Here is a 15,056-nt window from a genome sequence, read left to right on the forward strand (position 1 = left end):
TTCATTATTTATTAAAACCCTCCATCATTGTTTGTGATTACTTGATACATTTTTGTTTGTACATGTCCCAATCTCAAAAGCAGTAAGCCTGATGTGAGGAAACATTTACGTTTTTTAAGTTACATACAAGAAAAGGAGAAATTCTGGTCTTTTTTGATTTTGAGTGTGCGAATAACGAATAACTGTATATTTTCATTAAATATCTCCTCTTGCATTATGATATACTGTATTCACCTTCCATGTACTCATTTCTCACAATTTACACCAGCTTTGTAAATGTTCAGCAGAAGTTGCCAGAAATCACAACAAAAAATCAGAAGTTGAAATGGCAATATGTACAAAAGTGTTCTTTTTTTAGGACCAATTGTGGTTGTTTTCAAGCACTAATTTCTGAAAAACATCTTACTGTGTTTACACCAAACGATCATAAGTACACGTTTCGAATGAAGTTCAATATTCATGCAATTTTTGGAACCTATGCAATCTGATAATTTTGTAGCAAAATTGATCACAAATATCCATGGGGGATAAAATAGGAAGAAAAGTCTTTTTTGACCTATCCCGCTAACTTCCTTTAATTTGGTCCCATTTTAGTTATTCGGTATGAACGGAGACATTCCTGGACTAGGATTAATTTTCAGATGGTCTGCTAAATTTCATGGTGCTTAATCAGTATCAAAGGGCCTGAGTCCGATGTCAGATGGACCAGAGTCTGTCCGATATCAGTCAGGAACTGTAAAGGAACAACCACCTGTCGTCCCCTCGCCAACGACCCCGACACCGCCAGAGCCAACCTACACGAAGAGATGAAAGACGTAGCCGAGTGGATGATGAACAGCCGCCTGAAACTGAACTCATATAAGATGGAAGTCCTCATCCTGGGATCTTCGCCCTCTGCCTGGGACGACTCCTGGTGGCCCCCTGCCCTGGGCAGCGCACCCAAACCTACAGACCACGCACGAAACATGGGCTCATCCTGGACTCCTCCCTCTCCATGACCAGACAAGTCAACGCCGTCTCCTCGGCATGCTTCAACACCCTGCCCATGCTATGGAAGATCTTCCGGTGGGTCCCCACCGAGACTAGGAAAACGGTCACCCAGGCCCTCGTCACCAGCCGACTGGACTACGGCAACTCCCTCTATGCCGGAACCACTGCCAAACTCCAGAAGAGACTCCAGCGGATCCAGAACGCCTCAGCAAGACTCATCCTGGACATCCCCCGACATAGCCACATCTCCGAACACCTGAGACACCTGCACTGGCTCCCGATCAACAAGAGAATCACGTTCCGACTCCTCACCCACGCACACAAAGCCCTGCACAACCAAGGCCCAGGATACCTCAACAACCGACTCAACTTCTACACTCCGACCCGCTAGCTTCGATCAACCAACCACGCCCTCGCCGCCGTCCCCCGCATCCGGAGAGCCACCACAGGAGGAAGGTCCTTCTCCTACCTGGCCGCCAAGACATGGAACTCCCTCCCCACCCACCTTCGCCTCACCCAGGACCACCTCTCCTTCAGGAAGCAGCTCAAGACCTGGCTGTTTAAGCAGTAGCGGACCCCCCCCCCAAGCACCTTGAGACCCTCTGGGTGAGTAGCGCGCTATATAAATGCCTTCATTGACTGATTGATTGATTGATTGTCGTCGATTACAGACCTGCAAGTACAATACAACCAATCCATGTTTGGTCGCATACCTATACAATTTAATGAGAGCATGCATCAAAATTGAATGCATGCTCTCGTGGAAAGAGTAGGGGTGAAGTTTATCCCTGCACCCCATGTCAGGTAACTCAAGGTCCCTGCCACCAGGTGCCGGGATTAACAGAGGGGAACCATGGGAGCCCCCTAGGCTGCCATTTAGCACCCATATACCAAAGGGGTCCCTGTTGGGGGCCTCCAAAAACAGTTTCCCACTAATTTTTTTGTGGCAGAAAGACAGGCACAAAAAGGCAGTGGTTAACTGCCATCATACTCCCTCAGCTTGAACGAGTCGGCTGAGGGAGTACTGAACATGATATTACCCCCCTTGTCCGCTTGTCATACCACTAAGTCAGTACAGGAATGTAGCTTTTTAACCAAACTCAAGTACTGTACAGTTTCTTCAAATCCTGAACTAACAGATCAGAGATGGTATCTATAGAATCCTTTGGGACCATGGGTAGGAAAACCGACTTATGATTAAATGGACTGACCGGCCTCCCCAACACACATAAATCCTGCTCTCTGGCCAAAACATAATCTGTAAATTGAGTCGCATCATCCCTGGATAAACTGTCCAGGTCACATAATAAAATAAAATCTGAAACATTCAACCTCACACCACCCATTGGTGCCTCTTTATCTACCACTCTAGTTTTTCTGCTGGTTGCAAATAACTTAGCTAACGTTAACTTGCGCATACATTTAAAACAGTCAATCCTTGTTTGGACGTAGTCCAAATTCTCAGAAACACAATAAGATAATCCATGTGAATGAATGTTAGTTTCTCCTGTATTTAATTCAACGTCATTTAGATTTATTACATTGCAGTCAGAATTGTCCAAAGTCATTTGGTCTCCTGTGCTGCCTTGCCTTTCATTTGCCTTCCTGATCTCCTGCTCTTCCTCTGCCTATTAAGCCACCTCAATATGTTCGTTCTTGACTTGCTAACGGTGTGAGATTTGTGTTTCTGTCTGACCTTAAAAAACGAAGTTCGCATTCCACTGTGGGTATCTTTCCCATCACTTGTATCTCATCATCATTATCTGTATCAACCTTCAAACTAAGATCTGAGCGGGTTCCGTCATTGCTAGGCTGTGGCTTTGAATGCACACTTGGTGACAGCTTCTGTTGCCTGATTCCTTCAAATCTGTTTTGGAATGGGAAGAATTGGCCCGAATGGTAATCCAGCTTGTCTCGCCCAGATTTTGTTGCTTTGCAATCTTTAATGACATCTTCATACTTTATTACTCTATCATTAATATCAGAATGCATCTTCCTAATTACATCCTGATCTGGTAGTTGATTTAATTCCTTGTTTAGGAGATCAATTTCCCTCAAAAGCGCTTGTGGATCAATATCAGCATATTTCACTAATATACTTAGCATCCATTTGGAAGAATCAGCATTGTTCTCTGCCCCTTCTATTAACATCTCTGGATGTGGATTCTTGTAGGTTGGTGCTCTTAATATCCTTAAAGCCCTTGGTACTCTGCCAACTTCTAGGTACCGGGTTAAGGACCTGCCCTCCCATCATTTGGATGTCTCGTGTTTTGTCAGTTTCTCCAGTGTCTAAAAGATCTCCTTAACTCCTTTGGGCTTCATCGGGCTGCCTCTTGCACCTGTCCTGCTCGGTTCCTCATTAATGTCCTCATCACTGAAAAGCCTTTCAGTGTCTGTCCCTCTCTCCCTGATCCAGTCCATATTTAACGTGCAACAATGTTGCCAACAGCCAGCTTCTGTAGCATCTCGGTCTTCCGTTTAATGCCGCTCTCCTCTCTCCCCTAGACTCCACTGAATGGAAAAGGAATCAGGCTTACTGCGTTCCTTTAGGGACTTCCTCCCACGGCACCCACTGCTTCCTTTCCGACTTCTCCAGTTCTCCAGTGGGGGGGCTTCGCGCTGTGCATGTCATAGAATATTCCTCCACACTGGTTTTCACAGTGCTCCCGAACAAGAGGGCATGCTGGAATTCGAACTTGGACATGAATTCCATAAAACTCCAAACACCTGCCTTCCAATGTAGACAGACTCCACCATGTGGTTTATTGGCAGAAAAAAAGATGGTGAGACGTTTCAACAGCTGTAGCTGCCTTTATCAAACAAATTGTGACTGCCATTTTTTTTTTCTGTAAAAACATGTTCCTGGGCCTACCACAGGCCTTAAAGTGACAGTGAGAATACATTTAAAGTGACATAGTACAATACCATTTAAAGTGACATGTGAAAATCGCTGCCTTATAGTGTATCTTATTCAATTCATTGTGGTATAGAGAGCTTTGACATACATATTAATTAAAATGATATATCACACATAACAGGGGATGGTTAACTGGGATAGCCACTTATAAGATTCTTAACTAGCTCTTGGTGTCGCATACAATGTATTTCCGATGTTACATGAAGCTGATATACAGCATATAGGCCAGACAAAGCAAACACACGAGATGATGGACGGAGCGCTGAAACATTTCAGACACTAACCCCTGGCCACCGATCTGGGTTGAATCCATCATCTTTCTTTAGCTCACTTCACAACCCCAGTTCGGACCCAGTGATATGCAAATCAGTCTTGACCCTATTCCTCATGGGACTAGCCCAGCCCAAACTTCCAAGCAAGGTCTGCCCTGGATGGGAAACAATAATCCTGGGACCGGTTTTGGGGTAACACCCCTCATCAGCAAGGCTATCTATCTATCTATCTATCTATCTATCTATCTATCTATCTATCTATCTATCTATCTATCTATCTATCTATCTATCTATCTATCTATCTATCTATCTATCTATCTATCTATCTATCTATCTATCTATCTATCTATCTATCTATCTATCTATCTATCTATCTATCTATCTATCTATCTATCTATCTATCTATCTATCTATCTATCTATCTATCTATCTATCTATCTCTATCCATCCATAAATATACACGTATATATGTATATTATTTTTTTCAGAAATGCAGACATTCACCCCTCCGGCAGAAAAGCTGGCCTCCCTTTGGGAGGCCAGCTTCGTCTGAACCGCGGACGTGTGCGTGCTGCAAAAGCTCACACTTACACAAACACACACACATCCTGCGCTCCACGCTGCAGAAGCATGACACCTCGGGGGCGGCCGGTGAACCTTGCAAACTTGAACCGTCAGCAAAGAAAGCAGCGTGACCAGAGAAGCTCATCTCATGCTGCACTTAGAACAAAAGGGAATGACTTGTTTATTTCAAACATTATCTGGATTGAAACCTTTTCAATGTGAATTATTCCCAACACTTTTATGGCTATCGTTAATCTAATACAGGTAATAGGGATTGCCAAAGCCAATAGTTTATGTGTGTATTCATTGTTGTGTGACATATCTAAATGCAAAACTAAAATTCTCAAAGACAGACACTCGAATACTGGTCGTGTGGCATATGATGCAATCAATGTATTCTTCTAGTTCACTTGCTTACGCTACATCCTTAATCACATCGGCCGTGCCTCTTGTAAGCAAAATATCCAATTACCCTTCTTTAGCACCTCCTGTTTAGTGACCCCTTCCCCTCCTTTTTCATCCCACTTAGAGCACTGCCTGGAACTAACTAAAAGCTCTCTGTAGAACTCAAATCCCAAACTGGGATCCCGGAAAACCAAGCCACCCTGCAGGGGGTAGCCTGGTACGTTGGGGTTACGCTGTCAGATATGGAACGATGGGATTGACTGATCTCAAACCGCCAGCACCATCTGCCTTCCAATCAGGATGGTTCTGAACCAGATGTTTTCCCGGCCTTTGTCTTGACAGATGTTTTGGCGTTCTTCTTAGCTTAGGGAGCCAGAGCTAAAGTATTACTCTTTTTTTATCAGTGTATTGAAAGGAGCACTGGTCACCACGAATCACATTAGCCTAGAAAAATTGTCTGGTGAGCTAAATGCTCGCTGCTGACACATGCGGAGAGCTGCATGTCATTCGTTTGAATCCTATGGAGGTTAGCCCATCCTTTCCTCCCCAAAAAGTAGTGTAAGTTATCTACCGGTAAATATAGTCAATAACACCCGTTATTTACAGCAATAAGAAACAGCCAAGGTGGTATATGGTGTGCTATAAAAGTGCAATCTATTATTATTTCAATGTCGAGCGCCTAGAAAGAGTTTAAATAGTCAATTGCAGATATAGGGGCATATTACCAAGCAATAGCGATAATTATCGCTATTGCATGGTTAGAGACAAAATGTTACCGCTGAGCTGCGGCGAATTTTATCGCAGATAAACCTTGGTATTACCAAAGTTTATCGCAAATGCGATAAAAAACGGCCGCAATGCATGAATATCGCTGAAAAGTCAGCGATATTCATGCATTACCGAGCTAATGCTCTTAGCCATGTTATCCACCTCCCATTGGATAACATGGCTAAGAACTGCTCAGGGCAGGTGTTAGCTTTTGGAGATATTCGCGCTTAGCGCGAATATCTCCAAAAGTTGGTAATAGGAGATAGCGATGTTAGCGACTGTTTCCAGTCGCTAACATCTTGGCACGCCCACTTTGCATGTCATTAGTGATAAATATCACTGACATGCAAAGTGGGGCCCAAGATGGTCGCTATCTCCTACTAGCTGTTGCTAACTGGTGTTAGCGACAGCTAGGTAATAGGGAGATAATTTTATCTCCGCTTTCTTGGCTTTTAAAGCCAAAAAAGTGGAGATAAACCCCCTTGATAATATGCCCCATAGTTATAATTTGTGTGGAACTGCATTCATACTGCATTTACTTCAGAACTTCATGTGTCTGCTGCTCCTAGCAGCTAAATCCGACATGGCACTCGATGACGGTTGTGCCATTCCATCGCACCTTCCTTAAAAACATATTTATTCCCTAGTAGTTGGTGCACACCTTTCACGCAAGTGCCATCAAAGTACAAGTCAGGGAGACACGCTACATAAAACAAGTCTGAATTGTAATGCTATCTGACAATATACACACACTCTCTTCAGGTGCTTCCTCCTACTAAATATTTACTTTGTCTCCATGTGCCAAATTCCATCATGGGGTAAGTCGTGAGGGAGTGACACCATAAGTTACGCACTGGGTGACACCAACATGACCAATTAATTCAGTTGAATCCTTTTCAAGCAACTTACATGTCACACAAGAAGTGACACTAATAATCATAAAGACATTATTTACACATGAAAATGCATAATTTCAGTTTCAATTAATTACATAAACTGTGCTGATTCTGTTGCCAAACATCACATAATCTCAATATTGTAATTGCATCAATCATGTAACATTGCAACATGTCATAGAGTGGTAGAGCCCAATTCATTTTAAAACAGGCCAATAGTTATTCACTTAGTATCGGTTGTGATCATACTGCTACTGAGCTTATAATACTGAACTCTGTTTTATATTTTCCTTTTTACATTATTGTTGTATTCATTGATCCTAATAACAGTTTGGTGTTATAGTGTTTATTCAATTATACCGAGTATAGCTATAGGACCCTTGTAGCATTGTTCAATAACGTCATCCTAAACCTCTTGTAGCATACCATGTTCATAATGATGATTAGACTGATTCAGACTTTTGAGTTGAAAACAATTTCTTGATTAGTCAACTGTCCAAAGATTGTTAAGCATCTTTTGTCAAAACTACTATTCTAACCTCTTTTAGAATATTTTAATAATGATGATCAGTTGATTGATCCATATATTTGACTAGTTACTTGTATTCAAATAGTTGCCAAATATTTACATTCCCAATTAATTTAACTGCTTTCTTCCAAACAGCACGACATCCTCTGTTTTTTAAAATAGTTGCATTCTCAAGTGTACAAAAGCAAGCATTAAGTTTGAGATCATGCTCACCTCATCAATGATTAATAACTTCAGTTTGTTCATATTCTTGAGACATCATGTCAAGCTTCAATATGTAATTCCTATAGAGCTTCAATATATAACTCTTATAAAGCGTTGTTCCCAGTTCTACTTCCGGTACACCTCCATCCTTGCCCACTAGAGCTCCTGGTGAACCTACCCCTTGCGCCCTCCAGGATTACTCGGGGAACAATCCAAGAATGCTCTTAGTTCATAATGACCTCCCTTACACCAATACATGGAGTCTCCCTGACTCTTGTACACACAAGGCACTGAAACACAATAATCAAACCTCATTTGTGCGCTATAATGACAATCTACGAAACTTGAGGTCTTCTACCCGCTCACCTTCGAATACTTACCGGCACGGATGCAATTCTCCTCCTTGCAACAAGCTCACCTACACATGGGTCTCCTCACCCAAGGAAGGTACTATCATGACACAGACTCCTAACCCAGTCTCCACTTCCCATACACCATCCTTGTTCCAGCAATCACACTTTAACTCCCATAATACCTCCCACTGCTCTCATCCGAAATCCCCCTTACTATTTCCCCTTTCCCCCAGATAGAGCCCCATCGTGCACCACAAAAAAACCTCCCACACATTCGCCAAATGCGTCATTTAATGAGGATAGATTGAACTACATCAAGAATGATCTTAATCTAGTTAAAGATAGTCTCATGATCTTATTACACCTCTCTTTAAAATCAGAAAATATGAGGAAACTCATTACGACTTTGGAGATTAAGGGCCATATGTATCAAGGCAAAATGGGTTCGCAATCGCCGAAATTCGCAGAATTCCGGCGTTTGCGAACCCATTTTCGCTAAATGGTGTGTATGAAACATTTTTGGTGCAAAATAAGGAATCGCTAAATTTGCCATTCCTTATTTTGCGAATGCATTTAAGGAATTTCAAATTTTGCGATTCCTTAAATGCAATGTATCAAGGAAAAAAACATTCCAAAATTCGATTAAGGAATCGCAAATTACCACCAACTTCTAGTTGGTGGTAAGTTGCGAAAAAGCATTTTTTTTAAAATCAAAAGGTGCCATGTGACGCTCATACATGCCCATATGCGCACACATGTCATTTTTAGGGGTGCAGCAGGGTGTTCTTGAGACACCCCTACACCCTTGAAAATAGTCACAATTTGCGATTAGCAAATTGCGATTCGCAAATTTCCCCTCCATTCCTATGGGCCTCCTCGCCCATTGAAATGAATGGGAAATTATTCCTTAATTGCGATTAGAAATATGCTAATCGCAATTAAGGAATTTTAAGGAATCGACATTTCCTACATATATACCATTTTGCAATTTCTAAATAGCGATTCCTTAAAAATTGCTATTTAGGAATCGCAAAACGGAATGTTGATACATATGGCCCTAAACAACCTAACCTCACCCCAACAATCAATTACTTCTGAAGGGAATATTGGCCAGGGAAATCAAAAGGAATACTCTCTGGAATTCTCGGCCTTACCTCAATTATCACTCAAGACCTAATAGGTTTGCTGATCACATGACTGAGATGGCCAGACCTCAGTTCTATGAGTAAAGAAAAACTGCAAACCATCCAAACTACACACTTCGAATCTATAAAGACCAAATCTTGCATCAAGTCAATGCTTATCAATTGCAGATCAGCGGTAAAGCATGCAGCTGACATTGCACACCTCATACTCTCATATGATTTTAGTAAGCATGGGCGGCAAATCCGTTACGTCCATGGATTTTTCGGATTTTTGGTGAATACGCAATCCGTGTATTTAACGTATTTTCCCAAAAATCCGACAAAATCCGCGGATGTAACGGATTCCCCCCACCCACTCATGTAATGGCGCCAGCAAGCTGCCAGCGCCGTTGTAAAATAGTTACAAAGTTAGCTTGCACAGAGCAGGTGCAGCTAACTTTGTAACTATTTTTCAACGGCGCTGGCAGCTTGCTGGCGCCGTTGGAAACAGTACACACATGGTCCCTGGAACTTGTTGAAGCTCAAATGCAGTGACTCATTCATCAGCCCAGAAACAATCGAGAGCGCCGTCGAGGCTGGGCAATGTGCCTTCTTTACCCAATCTACCGTCGAAAGTCAGCTGTGATGCTGGATAGAGAGGCCTTTGCATCCTTGACTTTCACGAGCACAATCCCTCTGCTGTCCCTGTGAGCAGGAGTCTCTGTATCTTCATCTGCTTCTCTGATCGGCCTCTGACCTTTTATACACACAAGAGGCATGTGCAGCACAATCCCTGTGCTGTCCCTGTGACCAGGAGTCTATGCATCTTCATCTGCTGCTCTGATCGGCCTCTGACCTTTTATACACACAAGAGGCATGCCCACTCGCATGGAAGCCCGTCCGTTTGGCCATGAGTAGCCACATTGTGTTCGCACGGGTTTCTGCACGTTCGCGAGCGTTTTGTACAATAAAACCCTCGCGAACTTGCAGAAACCCGTGCTAACACGCAAAAAAAAAAAATACGCTGGGATCCGCGGATTTTGCGTATTGTCGCAATCCGCAAATACGCAAATACGCAAATACGCAGATCCGCGGATTGCCAATACGCAAAATCCGCCCATGCTTAGATTTTAGCATCTTGAAATGAACTGAAAAATTGGCTCAATGAAACCTCTACCCCAATCTAGTACATTCTACTCACCCATGACTTTGACATCATCAGAATGGATACACTAATCAGAACCAGGGGTGGCATTGCCTGCCTCCATAGATCCACCCTCTCTGTGATACAGACTCAATCAGCACTAATGTCCTCTTATGAACACCTAGATCTTGAAATCTTAAACAATCACGAAACAATCTGCACTCTCCATATGATATATCACCCTCCTGGAGACAATAGGCTGTTCATTCGACAAATAATGGAGATTATATCAGACAACGCTAACCATATCTTCCTTGGTGATTTCAACTTACATTGGAACAATGAAAATTATACATTAGTACACACCTTTAAGACATTCTTAACTAACCTGTACCTCACCCAATCCTGCAACAAGCCTACACACTACAAAGGTACCACAATATATCTCATCATTGCCAAGGACAATACCCTACAACTGGATTACATATTTCCTTGCGATTGATCAGATCACTTATTAATCTCATTCAGGATCTTAGAAAAGGTGTTGATTAGACATGGTCAACCTCAGAAAAATAAAAAATGGGCAGGTGAGTTGAGACTCATCAATATAAATGATCTTAACACCATGAGCAATAATCTTCTGCAGCCACCCCCTAACATGACAAATCTCGAGGAACTTGCTGAGCACTACACACACTCCATGACCATATCTTTGATGCCGTGGCCCACCTGCAAACTCAAAAGAATCCCTAGCAGACACACTAAACCCTGGTTTAACTTCTCCCTTAATGTTGAACAACCTAAACTCAGACTGGAAGAAACTCCAACTCCCTAGACCACCTCAAACATCTAAAAAAGACTAGGAATGCTTAAAATAAACATATACATACTGCCAAATCTGTTCACTTTAGATTTCAGCTGGATAAGGCCAAAAACAGACAAAAAAACTCTTCGAAATCATCAATCAACAAACCAAACACTCTAACCAACTTGGAAGTCTCGAAGGCACAACCCCAAGCAGAGAGGAATTTTCAGCCCATTTCATTGGGAAAACTAGAAAGACTGAATTCGATCTGCAAATCTCACTACAAGTCCTGTCATATAGATACTGCTTACCTATATACCGTGTTAAGTTAGCATGAGCTTATTAATTGTTTAAACGCCATTTTTCCTTTTGCTGCTTTTGCACACGACACATATTTGTTATTTTAGCTTTCAACCTAGAAGAGCGTTGTGATTTACATGAGAATAATATGTTATTGCTCTGATATCAGCTTGCTTGGTAAAATATGTCTGTACAGTGAGTGCTGAAGCTTCCAAGGATAACTAGACACAGTGTTGTTGTGAGAGCTGATCTTCGCACCTTTCTAGACATAACATGAATGCAGCTGCTGCCAAAATCTGGCTTTGCGCGCGTTTTATATTGCTTTGCCTAGAGCACACGTATTACACTTGATGATGCTTCGCATGTAGAAAGCTGGTGGAAGATGATGTGATCCTCTGACACTGAGATTTTGAGGTATGGGCCCGCCCTGCTAAAACCCAAAGAGACCTTCATAGATATAATGTCCTATGCTAGTTAGGGAGGGTGAGAATTAGGTGTTGTTAACTCCTATTCATTACAGCATTTTAGCATGCTGTCACCGTTTGCTTTCTATGGACTAGTAACTATGCTGAACTTTGTTTCTTATAATATGCTTGCTTGTATTATATAAGATACTGCGTTTGAGAACCCTGCATTCGTAAATAAATATTTCAAATATGCACGTGTCCTCTTTTACTCCACGTTCTGGTTTGAAATGATTGTATAGCGAAAGAGTGTTCATGTGTTCCACGATACCCGAGGTATTCTAAGTTCATGTTCTGGTCTATCTTAAAATTGGGGGTTTGTTATGACCAATGAGACACTGTAGCTAGCTTGGTAAGGGGATTTTGGGTACTAAGGTGAGTTTTGGGCCACCCTAATTCACTGAGGTTCCAAATCTCTATGCACAGTTCTGTAGGAGAACGGAATTCCCGCTACAATTCTGCTATGTGAGTACATTCGTAAATGTTTTATCTTGCCAGTCCTAAAAGACAAAGGCTTTCTGCCGGCTAGGCCGGCTTTAATATGTCTGCAGATGTTGAATAACCCATGGGAAATTTTTAATGTTGCTAGTTTTCTGGTGGCGGCAGTAGGAGAAAGAAGAAAAAGAGGGCCCACATGATCTGACATATGAAATGCTAATTCCCCTTTAAGATAAAATGATTTTCTTGTAAATCTGATTGATGAATATTATGCCCTGTTAATATTTTCATTTGAAGAAAACTTTTTATTATGTACAGTTTGTAACCTGGGCCATATGTTATGTTTGATTGACTTTTGCACAATGATTATGTTTTATTTTGTTTTTATCAATGGATTTTCTTAGTATGCTTTTATGGTTTTAATTAACCGAATGAACTTATTTTGACTGACTGAGCACTGATGTATAATAGGATAGGTTTAAATGATGGGCATTTACATTGTTGACTCTCATGAAGGAATTTGAGCTGTATTTTGTATTTTATTTCTATTTTCATTTGTTTCTGTTGGGTGTTCAGTTGTTCTTCCAATTGTCTTATCCTACTTGTTTCATTGCATTAGCCAAGTCACTAATGGCTATTGCTGCTTCATTTTGAATTATAGCTTGTCGAAGTGGATCTTGACTCAACGGTCCTGAACTGTGGCTATTGCATAAACTTTCCTTAGTATTTCAGCTGCAATGGCTTCAATACAGACACTGCATTCTTTGACATTGTCATAGGCTCTTGTACATTGGGCTTATAATGCCTACATCTGTAAACATAATCTCAAACCTCTTTCTCATTGCATTGCCAAAAGTAACCAAATAATCCCTTTTGTGTGTACCTACTAAGGAAGAGACTGTGCTGTGATTGGACAACTTTGCCATCCGTTCAGGCTTCCATCTGCACAAACTCCTCATAACCATGTGCAGAGAGGGAGCGTTCCAACCCTACATATGGAGCACATTTCGAAAAGACAAAACTCAACTGTAATGAGGGGAAGTCATGAAAGCATTATGACAGCAAACTTATAGGCACGTTTGTAACAGGGCTATCAGGCTTTCATGCAAAAGACATCTTTATAATATTTTGTGATGATGCCACTGTGGATCAATCGCTGTTTATCTAACCTCTTTTTCAATAAAATTGCTACAAAAGAGAAATGTGTGAGTAGGGGCAGGTGGCATTAGGTGTTGTATTGCAGTCACAGAAAAACATATCTCGAGGAATAATTAATTCAGTTGGCTGAGCTATAGCATTTGTACCATAAGCAATTTTGTTACAATGTGTAAACTTCCTTATCAATGTAAGGGTGTTATTCACTCATCCTTCCTAACTGTATATTGGTACATTCCTCCACTGTTCCCCCTGTTATATCACAATGGTATCTTCCACTGTTCTCTGGAGGATACCTTAGAATGTTCAGATAAGGCAGTTGCTGGGCTTTTGGTGGAGAGAGGAGACTCGTAATAAAGAGTTGCTTTTACCAGATGAAGATTTGGTCTTTTTATCACTGACGACGATCTGTGGAAGGGGACAGACATATCCAAATCTTCCCCTTTCATTATCTAGTCCACCAGCTCTTCATTAAGGTATTGTCTTTCCTTCATAGACATTCTGTGGAGACTTAGTGTGACCTGCTTTGTCACAGCAGTGGACTGAACCGGTCTGTCACTCGGTATTTCCCTAAAAAAGCTCCTATGTTTTCCCCTGGGAACTGCTAGCATTTCTCATGAGTGACTTCCGTGGAGTCAAGTGTGAGCGTTAAACTGCTTGGCTGTGGCTGTGGTGGGCTGGCGGAGTGGTTGTTCTCCTGGCACTTTCACTCTTCCTAGCCAATTTGCCGCTGAGCGTTCAACTCATCGACTGCTTTGCCTCTGCCACTTCTGTTGGCCTTTGGAGGGACTCTGTGGGCAATTCCTCCTGCCTTCATCTTGTTCTTGCTCTGGACTCAAGAACTCTGGAGGAGCGCTGAGGCAATCATCTCCTTGCCCTCCCGTGCTCCGTTTTAACCGCCTCTGCATTCAGTTCCCCGGAGGTGTGGTGATCTATAGGGAGCAGCTCCACCCCATCCGCTGAGTGGGCGATGCTTCACTCACAACGCTGTGTTTTCATCAGAGTTGCTTCGATCACCTCCGCATTCAGTTTTCCGGAGGCGTGGTGATCTCTAGGGGGCAGCTCCGCATTCCTAGGTGGGGATTTCACTTCAATCATCCGCTGAGGGGGAGGGAACTTTCCTCTCAACACTGCCTCCCAACGCTGCAACTATGATACTTCTAACCCATCTAGAAGCCTATAGTGACTTGCACACCCATATTGTGTGTCACCACAGCCTGTGGCTTCTACTATCCTTACTTCAGTGGATGCATTCACGGAGACACGCACTGCTTCGTACAAATGTCCTAGCAATATAGTGTGTCTATTCACTGTGACACACACACCTTGGGGCATCATTGCTTCTCGCTCATCTTCATGCAATTTCTTTCAGCATCTTACAGCATCTGTTTTCTTCTCTTCCAGGTGACATGCACACCTAGGTGTTATTTCTTCAGCTTTTCAGTGTGTCAATCTCCGTGATGTGCACACCTTGGGGCATCAGTGCATCACACACCCCTTGAGGCATTAAGTTGTGGGCACTCTTCCAGTAAGACATCCTTAAACTATTGTCCTTAGACACAACTGCTGCACATTATCAGTGACACGCACACTCTCTAGTATTTTTTCACCATTTTGTCTAAGAAATTTTTCTAGCGTGTCTCAATGTACCATCCGCGGTGATACGAACACCTTGTGACATTAAAACCCTTTTTTTATATATCAATAGTCACCTTACTAAGTGGTTCC

The sequence above is a fragment of the Lissotriton helveticus genome, chromosome 2_1 (assembly GCF_964261635.1).
Source record: "Lissotriton helveticus chromosome 2_1, aLisHel1.1, whole genome shotgun sequence".
Lineage (NCBI taxonomy): Eukaryota > Metazoa > Chordata > Amphibia > Caudata > Salamandridae > Lissotriton > Lissotriton helveticus.